The following is an 18,284-nucleotide window of genomic DNA, read 5'->3' as shown; positions in this document are numbered from 1 at the left end:
AGGACTCTGTGCTTTCACTGCTGAGGGCCTGGGTTCAATCCCTGGTTGGGGAACTAAGATCCCATGAGCCAAGGAGCAGCAAAAAAAAAAAAAAAAGAAAAGAAAATCTTGAAATCTGCCTAATCTGCCTTCCTGCCTTGCCTCTGACATCACCTTGCTAAGAGCCTACAGGCAGGTAATTTCACATCCAAGTGCCAGTGTCCTCTTTTGGAAAATTAGGGAGCAGAAGAGGATTAATTCTAACTTTTTTGCAGGTTCAAAATTGCAGCATTTTACAATATATTCATAGAAATAGGCTTCAAATAGTCTGCAAAAGGGGATAATTAATATCTGCAGTAGTCTGGCCCAACCCAATGAAATCTCTGTTGAAAATCTTCTTTGTCATCTGCCGCGGGGAATGTATCTTTTGTTGGCTATATTATTTTCTTGTGACTCAGAGCTAAAATATATATACCCAATGAAAATAGCAAGCAGATGATGTTAACTTTGTTAGTGCAAGATATTTTATGGCAAAGGAAAAGATGCCAGACCATCTGCAAATGACTGATTTATGGATTTAATAGGAACCACTACCTATGGAAGAAGTAACATGGGATAAAAACAGAGCAGAGGACTCTATTATAACACCAGACTGAGGTGGTACAGTCTGTCAAGGGAAGATTCATGTGGATGCTTCCTCACCATTTTCTTTCTAGGAAAAAGAAATACAAGAAAAAGTGAGAAAAGCTGATAGAACTGGAGGATAAAAAACCCTGTTTAGGTTTGAGAGAAAAACGAACTTGCTTCTTACATTGCTCCTCTTCGGCCAAAAGGAGGGAGGCCTCTGGGAGGTCTCAGTGTGGAGTGCCAGTTGGCTCTTGGCTTCATTTTAGAGAAAAGGCAAAGCAACTTTTTTCTACTCCTGCCCTTTGCAAACTTTGTCAGGCTTTTCTGGGCAGCTGGAGCCTCTCTTTTCTCTGATGAATGTCTTGTAATGCATTTCTTGCAAATGCTATTATGGATGTTCTTTCCAGTGTTTTCTGGGAAGGTTTATTCCTGTAAACTCAATAGTTGTCAAGGCAAATTGTAGCTTGAGAAGTCCCTGGCGGTCCAGTGGTTAGGACTCTGTGCTTTCACTGCTGAGGGCGCTGGTTCCATCCCTGGTTGGGAAATAAGATCCGACAAGCCGTGAGGCGTGGCAGCAGATCCAAAGCCGTGAAGATCAGGACTGAGGGGATGCAGTCTGTGCCAAGATATCATGCAGTGTGCTGGAAAAGCAAAATGCTGTACTAAGCTTTATTGAGGAGAGGTAAGTAAAATAGGGTCCTCAGGAATTTACAACTTTGTAAGAGAAACAGAAATGTGAAAACAACTGTAATTCAAAGTGGCCTAGCTGAGGGCTTTAGCAAGAGGACAAGCGCTGGAAGAGGGGATTCTGCCCCTTCCCTGTGGCCCCAGCTGCTCTGCTCTGGCTGAAAGTGGGGAGGGACGGGTTGGGGGAGGAGGGATATTGGAAGGAGCGTATTTTTCCATTTGGCAATGGTTATGGGGACCCAGAAAGGTAACCCAGAAAGCATAGGCCCTCTTTGGCTTTGTTTTTCTGTCCTGCGGCCTCCAGCCTCAGAACTGGCAGCTGCAGGAGGAAGAGTGAGGATAAGGGCCTCACCTCTGAGGCAGGGCCTGGATTCTCTCTAGGTAGTGTAGATGAGGCAAAGGGGAGGCAACTGGCTCAGGGCTAGGTAATTTACACGGCAACAAATTTATTTAACCTGCATGAGATTATGCTTAAACTTGAGGGATGCTTAAAACAATCCTCTCACTCCAGAAAAGGGGAGGCTACTAGGGGGGTTTCTTCTATCTACTTAATGTGAAGTAGAAATTCCATTATTTGACTTTTTTTCTAAGGTTAATAAGAACAATGTCTCTTCTACTAGCCCCTGTTTAAAATGCAAAGGCCCCCAAGGGAACAAAATGTCAATATATGTTCACTTACTTTATTGAGTATCAGACATCTCCTCCTGCCTCTGCCCCCAACTAGTGTCAAGAACTGTGATGGATCTGAGGTTTTACCCTTCCTACAAGTTAATAAGTTAGCCTGTTATAGTTTTGTAGGTAATGGCAGAAGACATGAAATTCCAGGATCAGAGACAAAGGACTGTATTACTCATGACGCGGTGAACAGCATAAGCATTGGCGTGCTCGTGTCAGCTCCTTTGTCTCCCAAATCCCACAGGGGCAACACGGAAGGTCCAGGTAGACACTGCACAGGCTGAGGGCTTGCATCACAAGTGAGGAGTATTGAGCTTAAGGAACCACCACTTTATAGCAAGCAGGAAGCAAGGCTGCTCTTTTACCTAGAGGGAGACACAACCTCACCCCTCAAGCCTGATCACTGAAAATATGACTCTGAGAAATGATCTTGTTAGGGGAACCAGTGACTGAAACAGCCCTCCCTGGCCAGGCACCATAGGAACCACTTGCATGAGTTATCTTACAACAGGAAGTCCTGGTAAGGAACACGGAACTAACAAGCTACCACCAACTAGAATAATTTGGGAAAGGTCAAAAGGAGAGAGGAGACTTCAGCCCATATGTCCTACCAATCTCCCAGAATCCTTCTTGCTGGAATCCACCTTGGCTGAGTGATGCACGCATCACCAGGAAGGATCCTCAGTCAGAATGATTGGCCAGAGACAACCCGGAAACTAACTCCATTATCATAAAACCCAAGACTGCGAGCCACGTGGCAGAGCAGTTCTCCTGCCTTCCTTTACCCTTCTGCTCTCTGCCTGGATGTGCCTTCCCAACAAAGTCTTTTGCTTTGTCAGCATGTGTGTCTCTTTGGACAATTCATTTTCAAGTATTAGACAAGAGCCCACTCTTGGGCCCTGGAATGGGTCCCCCTTCCTGCAATAATCTGAGTAAAGAGAAGTCAGGGTCTTGCATTCTTGGCATTCTCATGGCCATGAAATCAGTGCTTTCCATCCCAGTAGCTTCTGCATCATCATTTTTGTTGTGTGTCCAGTCTACGATGGTGGACACATTGCCATGTCCAGCACAAGGATGGATCCAAGTGGCAGTGGTAGCAATATGAAGGGTGCAGTCTTTTTTTTTTTTTGGTGTCCAGGAGTTCTATTTTTTTTAATTTATTTTTTAAACATGTTATTTATTTATTTATTTTTGGCTGAGTTGGATTTTCATTGCTGCGTGTGGGCTTTCTCTAGTTGTGGAGAGTGGGGGCTACTCTTCATTGTGGTGTGCAGGCTTCTCATTGCAGTAGCTTCTCTTGTAGTGGAACACAGGCTGTAGGTGCACAGGCTTCAGTAGTTGTGGCTTGCAGGCTCTACAGTGCAGACTCAGTGGTTGTGGTGCACAGGTTTAGTTGCTCCTAGACATGTGGACTCTTCCCAGACCATGGATCAAACCTGTGTCCCCTGCACTGGCAGGTGGATTCTTAACCACTGTAAAAAGGGTGCAGTCTTGACTGGTAACTTGATCCAGTTGGTCTTGAAACTGAGCAGGACCCTGTGGAGTCCTTTTGAGTACAAGTCCTTTCCATGTCCCCCCATTTCTTTTTTGTAGGAAAAAGGCTTCAATCTCCTAGACCTTCCCTGAGTTCCAAAGGGCAGATTCAGACAGTTGCTAATCATGGAAGAGAGGGAATGCAGAAGCAAAGGAGGAGCAGTCAAGAAACTATAGTGCAGCTTTGGGGCAGGGTCCCGGTTTCTCCTAAAGGAATATATGTAACAATGTCTTTGAGCTCTTCTTCAAGAACAAAGGCCCCCAGCCAGGTGGAGGATGGTAACTGCAGGATGAGTACAAGATTCCTGGAACACCACCCTGTTAACCTCACCACCAACCAATCAGAAGGAAGTCACACACCCTGCAGGCCTCACCCCAAATTTTGCCTATTAAAAACTTCTGCTCAAAAATCATTGGGGAGTTTGGGTTTTTTTGGAGCACAAGCCACCTGTTCTCCTTGCTTGATCCTGCACTAAACCTTTCTCTGCACCAAACTCCTATGTTTTGGTATGTTTGCCCTCACTGTGTGTCAGGCACGTAAACTTGTGTAACAGTCTCATCAGCAAATGGGCCCATGTCATGGAAATCTACGGGAGTGACAACCATGACTTGTCTTCAAGGTTAATAGCCCCAAAGAGGGATGTCTTTAATCTACCAGTCTCTAGTTTTCCAAGTGACAGACTAGATAACTAGGCCATTGGCAACTGCTAAGAGTCAGTAAAAATACAGCACATTTCACGAAGAGGACTGTGGCCAGGACTGTGAGGACTCCCTTGGGTTCTGCCCAAGGAATGGAGCAACCTTGTCTCTTTTCAGTTCTGCATACCTGCGTTTGAACAGGCGCAGCAGCCCAGGGGACACCACTGGGTTTCAGCTCAGCCAAACCATCAGCAAACCACACCTAGATATTTAGGTAGTTAGAGGAACCTCTGTAAATTGAGGGCTCCACAGAGCCAGTGGCTTTAGTCCAAGTGCCAGGGTGGGGGATAAAATTTTCCTCAAAGGATAGCTGCCACTTTGTTGTGTAACCCAAGATGCCACTGGAGCTAAGGTGACTGCATTTTTGAAAATTTCATTGCCATTTAATAAGTGAAGCTGGTTGGGCCCTTCCCATTTTTTTGGTCATTGAATCTGAGTTGACCCAACTCCAAATGGGAGTGTCACAAGACTTCAGTTTCAACAAGAGCTCAGCAGGTGGCTAATAGGTGCCTTTTTGTTTTTAAAGGGGTGTATGGAGTGGCTGCCTCTGAGCCAACCTGAGGGCTTGGGGGAGTGGGTCGGAGGGTGGGGGGTGGCCTCTTTCTCTCCCAAGACTCCTTGGCTGAGTGTGGGTACTGCTTCCTCCTCCGACCACATCCTGCATTTGATGGGTGCCTGGGCCCACCGACCACATTTCCCGCCCCTGCCTGTGCATGTTGGCAGGGTCCTCAGTGCCTTTGCCCGCCCTTGCACTCAGGACCCCATCCCATCTCTGGCCAAGCTGGGCTGCGGCAAGGCCAAGCACACGAGCAAGACTAGATTTGTCCTACTGGACAAGGCTATGCATCCGTTTCTGTTTATGAGAAGTTGCCTGCTTCTGGCTCAGAAGAAACAAACTTGCAATGTTATTGATTCATCTAAAGCTCTGTAATGAACAACAAGGCCTTTACTGCTAACATCATTTTTTTTTTTCAGCTTTGGAGATTTGACTCAGCAGCCACAACTGAATTGCCTTTAGCCATGGGCTTGCTGCCCCCTTGTCATAATAGCATCTCTTCCCCTACCTTCCTGGAGGAGAGTGAGTGAGAAACAGCCAAGGGGGCATTTGGGGGCCTTGTTTCAATCCTACTTGTTTCAACTTCATTAGCATGTAGGATAACGGGGATCCTTAGTCCCTCACTTGCCTCCTACTTGGGAGCATTCACTACTACCCTGAGGTCTTCTAACATCACTGAATCCAGCCCACTGTCCCTTTCCCTCTTCTAGCAAGTCATGTCTCTGTCAGCATCCCGTCCTCATCGCCATCTAATTGTAACTGAGGCAGTGGGTCAATGCAGGGTATTGATGGGAAAACTAAAGAGAAGAAAACAACTTAGGAAGGTCAGGTAGCAGGGAGGTGGTAAAAGTGTCAGCCCTAACTTTGAGCTGCACAAATACAAGGATGTAAAAGCATAGACTTGATGTCCTGCAGAGGGAGATGAGAATCATGAGTAGTCATTTTGTCCAAGCATGATTCTCTTTCATCCTCTCTTGATCAAAACTGGCCTTTTAGGACTTCCTAGGTGGCATAGTGATTAAGAATCCGCCTGCTAACGCAGGGGAAACAGGTTCAATCCCTGCTCCAGGAAGATCCCACATGCCTCAGAGCAACTAAGCCTGTGCACCACAACTATTGAGCCCATGTGCTGCAACTACTGAAGCCCACATGCCTAGAGCCCATGCTCTGCAACAAGAGAAGCCACCACAATGAGGAACCCATGCACCGCAAGGAAGTGTAGCCCCTGCTTGCCGCAACTAGAGAGAACAGCAACGAAGATCCAATGAAGTAAATAAATAAATACATACATACATACATTTACAAACAAACAAACAAACAAAAAACCTGGCCTTTTCCTTCTTGGAGGCCGACCTAAATTAATTACTGTATTGTGTTCCTTCAATGTGTTACCAACATAACTTTTTGGCAAACACAGCAAATGGTAGAAGAGCCATTTGGGGATAATTTATTGAATCATTTAACCAAAAATTCCAGGATCCTATTAGGTATCAGGCATTATGGCAGACGCTGGCCATAATAAGGGGGCAGACCCTCCCCTCAAGGCATTTAGAGTCCATGAGGAGAGAGAAGTGTGTAAAGATACAGGGATGACTTGGGCCATCGCAGTCTCCACCAACACCCAATCTGTACTCTTGGAAAATGGCTGGAGACAGACCAACCTCTGGGATGGGGATGGGATGGAATTGGAGTGTTAGGCAAATAATCATTCTCTTAATCACATCTTATTTCACTTAGGATGTATTACACAGTGTTTACAGTGAGCTTTAAAATATAGATCATTATAATGAAATTTGTTAGAGTCATTATTATTTATCTTCTTACTCAGGAAGTCCAGGAAGTCAAAGGAAATGTTTACTGTTTGGAAAAACAGGGCAGTATCTATAACCACAGCCCAAATGAGGAGCAATTATAAAAATTCTGTGCTTATGAAATAAAAACATTCCACAACAACATTGTTTCCTCCTCCACGCTGAGAAATTAAGTTTGAAAACTGACGTAAATGTTGGTAATGCTGCTTTGATGAGCCTGAATTCCTCACAGTGAGGTTAATGAGTTAGAGGCAGTGACGAAAAATAAACATATTTAAGCTGACAGCAAAGGGAGGGTGACAGAATTCCTTTGGCTGACCATGCATATGAGTTCGCAAACTCAAGATTCGTCACGGAGGACGAGATGGTATATTTGGTCCAGAGTAATAACTTGCACAAGGAACCAGGAAGTGTAGGGACGAATTGAGATGAAATGCAGTCTTTTACCTTATCCTTTGTTCAGCTACACTGGTCTACTTGCTGAACCTTAATTAGTCCTCCTCGGAGGCTCCAAATATGCAGTTCCTACACCCGAGTGTCCTCTCACCCAATCACAAGTCCTTCCTGGTAAGTGACTCTTCATCTTTCTATATTTAATTAAAGTTTCATCTCCTTGGTGAAGCCATGGCCTAATACTCTACGTATCAGATTTATGAGTCAAATACAACTAGGTGAAAATCCTGGTTCTGCTACTTGCTGGCTCTGTGACTCTGAACAAATACTCCTCAAAATTTCCTTTTTGAAGCTTGGAAAATGTATATAATGATATCTATTTCATTATAAGAGTGAATGAAATACCCTTGGAAAAGCACCTTGCACAGGGCAGGCCCTCAGTAAAAGTGGGTTCCTATCCTCTGTGTGGTCGCAGTAGTTTCTCTGTATCTCTATTTTAGCATAGATCCCACTCTACAGTGATTTTTGATTGTCTTTCTCCCCTATTGATTGCAGTCTCCTTGAAGATAAGGAATGCATGTTCATTTTATCTTAGACTCTTCCACACTATCTAGAAATATACTTGGCAGGAGAAGGGACTCAATAACTGTTTAGTGAGTGAAGAAACAATACATGAATAAATTAATAAATAAGTAATTATTTTTATTTGTTTGTTTGTTTATGGTTGCATTGGTCTTTGTTGCAGTGCTTGGGCTTCTCATTGCCATGGCTTCTTCTGTTCCTGAGCACAGGTTCTAGGCACACGAGCTTCAGTAGTTGTGGCACTTGGGCTCAGTAGTTGTGGCTCACGGGCTCTAGAGCACAGGCTCAGTAATTGTGGCACGTGGACTTAGTTGCTCTGCAGCATGTGGGATCTTCCTGGACCAGGGCTCAAACCCGTGTCGCCTGCATTGGCATTCTTAATCACTGTGCCACCAGGGAAGTCCGAATAAGTGAATAATTAACTGGTATCCCCTAATTCATAGTCTTTAAGCTGTTGTTTTTTCAGAGAAGTGTTTCATGATTGCCTTCAGGAGCTACACTGGGGTGTGTGTATGTGTGTGTACACATGTGTGTACATGTGTGCATGAATGCACATGTACACACATGTGTACTGAAGATTGAACCTTTCGTTGATGAGGCCAATGGCTGTTGTCTATGTCAAGGTATAAATTGGACTGGAAGCTAATTTTCACCAGTGATACAGATGTAAGGAGAGGTGCATGTGTTTTTACGGTTGGGCTGGGGCCCTTGGGGGGGTGGCGATGGTTATCAATCTGATTTTTATGGCCTGTGTTTGTTATTGAGAGGTGTTGGGTTATCACAAGTATTGTCAGAGTGATCTATGATGATTAACCCAGGCTTTCTATGACTAAAATTTTATCACCCTGTATGCTAAGTAGTAATGCCTTTGCCTGTTAATGTCTGCCATGGGTTGATGACTGGATGGTCTTCTATTTAATTGTTTATAGTACTAGACGTAGATCATCTGGGGGCATTTGGTCTTACATGACTCCATGGCTATTTCACACTCACCTCTATTTAATGATGAACCCATCCCTCCCGTACTCGTTGCCTGGAGAACTTGGTAGTGAGTAACATATGTGACAATAACCTACTCCTTCAGCCTAGTAGAGAGGAAGCCCATGTTTCTCAGCCTAGAGAGGGTCTGGTATGTGGGCAAGCATCCATTCACCAGTTCATTCATTCTCGTTCATTCAAGGAATATTTATTGAGTCTCCTATGTGTCGGGCTTTGTTTTAGGTACTGAGCATACTATGGTGGACAAGGTAGCTAAGTTTAGAGTTAAATATATTATTACTGAGGACCTCCTAGTTTCCAGGCACTATGCTGCGCTCTGGAGATACACCAAGAAAAAATGAGAGTTCTGGCTACTCAAGAAATACATGAATGATGGAACATATTCACAGATGGGGAGAATGTGAATACCTATAAAGGCGGTTTTCTGCTTCTTTGAGTGTTAACACTTAGGAATCACTGCCCAGCCTTGTATGGTTACTTTAAGTCTCCCCTTTTATCCCTAAATCATGCCCCAGGCACCACAATAAAGAGTTTCAGCAGAATTTTCCAGCTGTTGAACAGCTTTAATTTTGAAACAGTTGCCTTGAACTATTCAATAGATGACATTCTTTCCTCTCTTTGATTTTCCTTTTTCCAGATTAACCTTGAATCTTGAACTTGGTGTTCAGACCCTGGGTTACCATGGACCACAGTCAGAGCTTTCCCTCCATCTACACTTGCTCAGACTGCTCTGACTTAACTCCTGTCCCAGTTCAGCCAGGCACAGGCTGGAGGATGTTCCAGCGGACCGACATTTTATGAGGCCATCCCAGATCCAAGAGTAGGAGTTGAACAAACCCAATTTATTTCAGACCTTGTTTCTCAAAATCTTTCTCAAATATATGTATCCATTTCTGCCTTATGCCTGTACAATACATTGACTTGAATCTTTCTTTGATGCTTGAGGGTCTCGTATTGCTTTGCAGTTCATCAGCTTAAACCTTTGTCCTTAAACATTACAATAACCTATATAAAAAGTTTGTTATACTTGGAAACCAGCCTATATTTCATTAATATTCTAATCCAATTGATCAAAATGAATTTTTAAAAATTGAATTATAGTCAATTTACAATATTGTGTTATTTTCTGGTAAACAGTAAAGTGATTAAATTATAATATACATATTCTTTTTCATATTCTTTTCCATTATGGTTTGTTACAGGATATTGAATATAGTTCCCTGTGGTATACAATACGACCTTGTTGTTTATGCCTCTACTGTCCCCTCTACTGTCCCTCCTTCCCCTTGGCAACCACAAATCTGTTCTCTATGTCTGCGAGTCTGTTTCTGTTTCATTGATAAGTTCATTTGTGTCATATTTTAAATTCCACATATAAGTGATGTCATATGCTAAGATGAATTTACTAAGCACTAATTATGTTTATGTCACTGCATTAAGAGGGCTGGATGCTGAGAGATATCAGAGTCCCAGAGAAATGAAATAGAGTGAGAAAGCTGACTTCATTGAAAGTCAGCAACATGATAGATACCAAATTCGCAGCATGGGTAGCGAGCATTATCAGAATTCAGAGCTGTGAGAAAATCACTGCTGAATGGGGTGGAACCTGAGCTGGACCTTGAAGAAGAGCTGGGATTTCAATAGCAAGAGAGGAGGGGCAAAATCACAGGCAGGATTGGTGGCATGAACAAAGACGGAGGGGTGGGGAGGTACCTGCCTCTGGATAACATCAAAGAGCTTCAGTTTTATTGATCTGGCCAAAGCCTCCATGGCTTTCAGGTGGTCATTGTGTTACAGGAAAGTTTGAGTTCCCAGATAAGAATGACTGGCAGCTTTCTGAAGGCTTCCCTTGGAAAGCAGAAAGAGAAATGATGGTCCTGGGAGACAGTTAGTTTTAACTCTATAAATCTGAAATCCCTTTTGATACTGCTCAGGAAAGCCATTCCCTTCATCAGTAACTGGACTTCTTAGGTTAGCTTCTCTACCAGGGGAAAAAAAATCTCTTTGGTTGCTTAACTCAGGTCATTAGAGGGCTTCTCTGGAGAATAACTCTTTGTGGATAATTTCACTCACCGCCCAGTCAGATTAAAACCTTCAACTGCAGATAATGGCATTTTCCCTGGACAGTTGTTTCTGTGAACTCCATTGTGACAGCTTATATTTAAGAGGTGAATTTGTGTAAACAATGTGTCTGATGGGATTTTTAAGTTTGGTATGAAAAGTGTTCAGTACAGCTGTGACTCAGAGGGTTTTGATTCTCTACCATTTTGCAGGAATGAATTTCCGGTATTAGCCAAATGATTTCCGGTTTTGTGCCTAGGGAAGAGTGGAGTCTGAGGCGAATTGGTACCTGTCTGCTGGTCTGAATCACACTGGAGGAATACACTTCCATTAGGGAGGGGCAGGAAAGGATTGCTATTGATCAGGGGGTCTGTAGAGGGTGTTCAGAAGAGAGTACCTGGTTTGAAATCCAATTGTAGATATTGAGATGCCAAGGGTGTATCCAGAAGGATAGCGCTTGGTGTTAAATCTAAGGGTGGAAATAGGATATGTTTGAAAAGTTAGAAGTTTGAGGATTGTGGAAATTCCCTGGCAATCCAGTGGTTAAGACTCCACGCTCTCACTGCTGAGGGTCTGGGTTCAATCCCTCATCAGAGAACCAAGATCCCATAAGCTCTGCATCATGGTCAAAAAAATAAAAAATAAAAAAGTTTGAGGATTGAAAGCAGGACAGAGTGCAATGTGAGGAATGGTTGTTATAGGCAGTTCTTCGAGAAGGGGCTGATGCCACGATACCTGGTGTGTGATGCAACCGGGCCCAGCGGAACCATACTAAGACTGGACTCCATTCCTTCCTGGTGGTCGGAGTGGGGGAGGGGGGAAGGGTGCGGTTATTGGACGGATGAGAGGGGGAGCTCTGTGCCAGGTCCTCTGTGTAGAGGAATAGATGGTGTTTCAGGGAAAGTCAGGGTTGGAAGGTGGGCACCCCAGCCATCCTATGACCAAAAGTCATGGGGCCAAATATCCTCAGAGCAACATGGTTCATGCATTCCACATAGAATGGATGTGGAACCTGAGTGGCAGACATTGGGCACATTGCTTTGTATAAATGCCATCTTGAGCAGCAGCTTTGACCCACAGAGACTTCTAATTAGCTTTCTTTGGGCTTCAAGCTGGACACGTTCAAATGTGCTCAGGTGAAATTATGTGTTTGTTTTTGTCTTTGTCTGTGTGTGCGTGTGTGCACACGTACGCAAGCATGTGTGATGTTATAGATATCCCATTGACTCCAAGCACAGGAAGGAAATTTTAATTTCAGTGGAACTGCAGTTATTTCACTCAGACTGAAGCCTGAAAAGCCAGTTAGAACCTGAAACTGCTCCTCCACTTTCTCGTGGGAAACATGATTTCTTACCTGTTTCTCTCTGAGCATTGCCTGAAATGTCCCCACCCGCAGACTTTCTCTGCTTTTTCATGGGCCAGCTTGGTTGCCAGCCCTAATGCTACATCAGACCATCACTGGCCGGTGCTATCTGTTAGTTCACATTTTTTCCAAGGGAGAAATTGCTTGGATGCTGGGAAGTCCATGGACTGGCTGGCCTGGGATCACATGTGCAGCCTCAATCCAGTCACCTATGGCTGGAGCGACAAAGATGTCGCACTGACCCTTCAGAAGCTGGAGTACACTGTAGCTGGAGGAGCAGCATAGTCCTGAATCCCTCCATCTGCTGTGCTGCAGTAGGTTAGGCTGTGGTCTGACCATCCCCCTCAGAAGCAGAGTGACAGAGCCTGGCGCCCAAATGGCTGGTCTGATCAAGAGGAGAACACCGTGATGGCTGTGGGATGAGGAAGGGGCTCGTGCCGAAGTCTGTGATTGTAGGATCCCAGGTAGGAGAAACCCTGCTGCCTCTTGCGGCAACCCAGTGCCTCCTTGGTCCTGCCTAAGCCCTTCCCATGTTTTTGTACTTCAAGGTACAGTCCAGCACTGGGGACAGCCCTCCCAGAGCAATGCACCCTGGCCTGCTAGGAGATGCAGCTGGGGTCAGTGACACGGGGAGGCTTGAACTCCGTCAGCTGAGGTGTGGGGTGGCTCAGTCTCCAGATGATTTGCCAGTTCTGAATGGGGCTAACAAACTCCAAGTTCTGGAAGAAGGGAGGGTGAAAGGCCATGCTTTGAGGGCGTGGCAATGACCTGGCAGACTTGACTTCTGAGTAAGTGTGGTAGATGCAAGGTCTGGGAGAAGAACACAGCTAGAGGCCCTCCACCTGCCACCCAGTGCCTTCACTCATCCTCCCCTCGTCCCCCCCCCCCCCCCGCCGACCCCAACCCCTTGCTCCATCCTTCACTTCAAGGGTCTGACTCAGGAGTGCAGACCCTGCAGCCCACCTGTCCAGTGATACACGCTCTCCTCACACACAGTCACCCAAGGGCCATCCTCCAGTGCTGAGGGCGTGTATCCCAACAGCACGATGTTGGCTCCCTTAGGAAAAGGCCTGCTTTGGCCCCACATGAAGTGAGCTCAGGGTCATGTGGGCAGGAAATTCTGGGTCTTGGATGCCCAGAGCAGAGTCTAGAAGGGTGAGCGGTGCACGCTCAGAGTGGGGACATCAGGTGAGGCTCAGAGTGGTCCCCCGGTCACTTCATCTGAACAGGAGGGGAGTGGCCAGAGAAGGGCCAGAACAGGACCCTCTAAAGCAGGGGCTCCAGAACCTGGGTCTTGGGCCATTCCATATAGTTTGCAGCTTGGAATTATAACCTTGGGAGTACGGGCTCACTAAATCCAGGGTTGCTATTTTGAGTAGCTCCAGGGAGGCAGACAGATCTCATGATCATGAGGTATTAGGCCCTTTTGAAATCATGTCTCTAAGCCCAAGTAGGGTGCCTCCGGTCATAACGCACCATGGGTCTTGGCAAGGTCCGTTGAAATAGATATATGTACATGATAGGTTTTTGGCAACACTTCCCTTCCCCTCCTCTCCCCTCCACTGCCTGCATCTGTTTGAGGAATTCCTCATTTGTGGGAACCTGCCCTTTATTATAGAAATAAAAGATGAAAATTGATACTTGCTTTCCCAGCCTCCTTTGCAGCTAGGGAATATGGCCTGGGCTCAACCAAGTAGACACACCTACCTAGGGCAGAGGTTCTCAACCAGTGTGCTGTGGCTAAGTGGTAGACCATGAATAGGTCATAGGAAGTCTAAGATAGGGAGTTCTTCAGTCCTTGGAAATGTCTGGTAGGGCCTGGGGTAGTCAAAGCTCCTGGACGTGTCACCTCTGACGGCAACATCCTCCTGTACCCCAGTGTATTGCAAAAATACAATTTTCTGGGGGAACGTCCCTGGCAATCCAGTGGTTAAGACTTCGAACTTCCAATGCCGGGAGCATGAGTTTGACCCCTGATTGGGGAACTAGGATCCCACATATTGCACTGACAACCCCGCCCCCCCCCCCCCCCAAAAAAAACACCAAAAATCCCCAACAATTTTCTGTAGTGCTGTGGCATGAAAAAGGCTGGGAGGCACTGGACTAGGAAACTGAACTGGGAGCTGGTGACACAGTTATGGAGACCTTGGAAGGTTCTCTCAGTGGCGCAATTGTTGCTGCAAGATGCTGTGTCGTGGGCTGCCCTGGGCTAAGTGTTTTCTCCTGGGACCACTTCTGTGACATAGCTCTCCATTCCTTCAGTTAATTTAAAATTTTTTTTAATAGATTCATTTTTGGTTTCAATCAGTCAGGGTTCTGTAATGGCTATATAATAATAGCTATTGCAACAGTTACAACACAGAAGAAACTCTGGGAGGGGAAACTGGTTATGAGAGCAAATACTTCTCTTCTTCCCATTTCAGGGTAAATCTGAGCCAGCTGAGCCCTTTGCTGGACAAAGATATTCCTGAAAATGTCACACACTATAAAATTTAGAGCTTGAAGAGACTTTGAAGATTCTTTTAGTTCAATCCTCTCATTATATCAGTATTGCTACGAAGCCAAAGTGAAAGGGCTTGCAGGCTCACATAGCTAATGGAAGAATCTCTAGAAATTCAGAATCGTGTTTTCCCAAAGTTTCCCATCATTAAAAAGAAAAGGTTTTTGTTGTTGTTGTTTAGTTTTTTTTTCCCCAGAGCAAATGCCATCCAAACCAAGAATAAACTTTGGGCACTTTATTTTTTCAAAGTTAAAGTTTCCAGTTAGTTTGTTCTATAAAGTATTGATGAAGAAATTGCTCAATAATCAACACCTCCATGGAAACAGAAGGCACTCCACTCAGGTGAAATCTGGTTTATTTCTATTATCTGAGTGGGTATTTCATTTAGCAATGCCATCTCTTGCTTTTTAATAAAAACTTGGACCATTTCAGTGCCTAGCTGTTCCTGGCATTCCCTTTTCCATAGGAAAGAATGCTTTTAATGGATTTAAGCTAAAGCAAATATTTCTTTTCCTGTTGCTTGCTAAACAAGCCAAATATGTTCTTTGCTCCCTTGGAATTTTCTTGTATTTTATTTATTTATTTTTTAACATGAGAAGTGTGCCAGACCACTAAGCAGGTTGCTGTGTAAGTTTCACATGGCTTAGCAAGAAGCCTTAGAGTTTCAGAACGCTTAAATTAAGCAATCAAAAGAGTATTTGCAAAGAATCACTTTTTAAAAGTTTTTTGGTTGTTTTGTTTTGTTTTTAAGCGAAATGAAAGATGCCTGGGGATGGGAGCTGGGGAGTGGGAGGGGGTGATGGGAGGAATTACCAAGGAGTGAGAGGAAACTTTTGGGGGGTATGAGATGTTCATCTTCTTGATAGGAGCAAATATGCCTCAAAACTAATTAAATTGTACACTTTAAGTATGTGCAGTCTGTTTTATGTCAATTACAGCTCAACAAGGTTGTTTATAAAAAATGAAATGAAACAACAGTTCAAAAAAAAAGACTGTGTAAAAAGTTAGGGGAGGAGAGAGCCAAAGGATCAGAAACTGCTGACCATGCTGTTCCAAATGGCCAGAGAGGATGTGCAAAGCATTATTTTGAAAAATCTGCCCACTCAGCTTGCAGGTGATTCTCAGATGGGAAGACCACACCACAGCCAAACACCAACTCTCTATGAATGGCATTTCCAATGACCTCCTCCCAGGTCTGCTTTCTCGAAATGCTTTGCCTAAGTTTTCTGAGTCCCTTGATCATCTCTGCTTAAGGTGGGAGATTGGCCTGCCTTGTGTTTTAAAAAATTTTGTATTTTTTTTTTCAGAGAATCCCAGCAAGGATTTATGTATATTAAATGTAATCTTATAATTGATCTGAAGGTTCCTGGAATGTGTAAATTATAGATCAAACTCTTAGTCATAGGCCCTAAGGCACTGTTCAAATTATTCTGTTTCACCAGAATTCACTGGAATTTCATCCTATCAGCTGCCTTGTGGAACAAATGGCAGAGAAGCTCAGAAGCATAAGACACTTTTGAGAGTAGAAAAAGTGACTACTGATTGGTATTCATGTTGACAGCATAGATATAAACTAGGACTGTGCCTGGTAAAATAGGACATCTGGTCACCCTCATTAGAAGACTTTTGACTTTATAAAAGTAGAAACTGATGAGCCCGGGTCACCATTTCTGTGTGCTAGGGAGCAAAGCAATGTTCGCACAGACAAAGGGGGGGGTTAGAAGGGGTGGGAGAAGGAAGGCAGGGATTACTCATAGGGATCTCAAGGACCTGAGTCAGCCCCTGGGGACAAGGACTGTTACTCCTTAGGAGGCCTTTGGGTGAATATTTCTTTATTTCTTGCCCTGAGAAACATCAGAGCTATATATAAGCAAATTTTTGCCTGATGGCAACATTTTCAGCCTCTCGTATTTGAAGAAAATGTTTGGTTAAGACCAATATGACTTGTTTTCAATTAAACTTCCTAAATCTATTATGATCTTTGCAGCTCAGAAAGCAAAATTTAAGCAGACTCTTTTGTTTATTTGTTTTGCTTTTTTAAAAAAATTGCAATTTTTTTAGTAGTTTGTGCTTTCTTTTCCTACACTTTTAAAGAACTGCCATTAGCCCTAAGTAGCTAGAATTTGAAAATGAAAGAGTAGATGGCAACATCACAGAGATGAGAATTACAAAGGTTTTCAATATGAAAATATCTTTAATATCCTGCCTGGGTATTAAAGTGACAGGATGTGTCTTGGGTAAGCTTTCACGAATCCACAATAATTAGTTTTTATTACATTGTATTGAACAGCTTTTCCTAACATGTAAGCTTTTCTGAACACGGTGGTGTGCAAGGCTCTATATGATTGTATACTTGCTTATCTTTCTAGCCTCATCTCTCAATCCTTGCTTGACTCACACTTTAAATTCTAGCAATATTAAACTTCTTGTAGTACCCCTGTGCCCCACACAGAAGACTTTAGACACTTTGAACAGCTTTCTCTCAGTCCTTTTCATTGCTATGTTCTTTGTTGAGAATGTATTCCCTTCTATTTCATTCCTCCTCTTTTTTAAACATTCAGTGGTCACTGCTTTCAGGAAGCCCTCTCTAACTCCTTTCCTTACTTCCCCCCCAGCTGCTTTAGGATTCCTTTTTTTTTTTTTTTTTTTTTGCTTCCTTAATATGTATGCAAGTCTCTATTACTATGTGTTACGTGATCTTATAGTTATGTAATAGGGAAGAATAAATTTGACTCCATGTTGGATCTGTTTCTTTTACTTTAACCTTTGTATTCTATTGCTTTCCCTACAAGTTAAGAATGTTGCCTATAGCCTGAAATATACAGGATAGCCCATTCTCAAGATTCTGACCTTTAAAGGTATAACACTTTCCTATTCATTCAGAGATTAAAAAGTTGCAGAACAGAGAATAACCTTTGTCTTATTGGGGGTTTATGAGAACATTGTGACCAGACTGACATGGACAGCTGCAAGAACAAAAGATTCTAGCACCAAGAGGTTTTCAGCAGCCAACTACACCCCCTCTACTTTTAGTAAAAAGTAGCCTGAGTTCTAACTCGGGGAAGATGTTTCTTTGGGACACTAGTCCACCATCTTCTCTGGCTGCTGAATTTCTGAATAAAGTTGCTATTGCTTGCCCCAACAACTTGTCTCTTGATTTATTGGCCTGTTGGTCCTGTGGGGAGCAGTATGATCTTGGACACAGTAACAGTTACAAGTTTTTATATTTGCGTCTGACATACATTGAACAAGCACCTAGAAAACCAAATCTAGTATAGAATGTTCTCTCCCCCCACCCTCTGTCTTTCTCTCTAATGGCCAGCACAGTTGACCCAGAGTAGGTGTTTCCAAAGCCTAATGAAATTGTATGTGAACCTGAGGAAACAACCAGTTGACACATTTCCAAGAAAGACAGGTGTGCAAATGATTCCAGCTGAGAGTAGGTGCAATGCTGTTTACTTTACTGCTCTTGAACCAGCGTTGCTTTCTCATTTCCTCAGAGTAAATATGTGTACATATTAGATAGAAGCAGATGCATAGACTTTAAGTGCAGTGGTGCTATCATCAGATCAAAATAACACAGGCTTTGTTGACCCTACAATATTGGATTCATTTTTAGCTCTTAGTTTATTTCATGTCAGTGTCCATTTCTTTCTTGGAATTGAGACATACCACATATTTAACTGCACACTTGTAAGGAAAATGATGATAACATAACTAATAGAAAGTGTTACTTTCAAACTACTATTATTGTGCATGCAAGGTTTCTTTTTCCAATGTCCTTTTTGACTGGGCAAATACTGAATATTCTTGGACAGC

Source organism: Hippopotamus amphibius, chromosome 6, assembly GCF_030028045.1.
Source record: "Hippopotamus amphibius kiboko isolate mHipAmp2 chromosome 6, mHipAmp2.hap2, whole genome shotgun sequence".
Lineage (NCBI taxonomy): Eukaryota > Metazoa > Chordata > Mammalia > Artiodactyla > Hippopotamidae > Hippopotamus > Hippopotamus amphibius.
Note: the sequence above shows the minus strand (reverse complement) of the source record.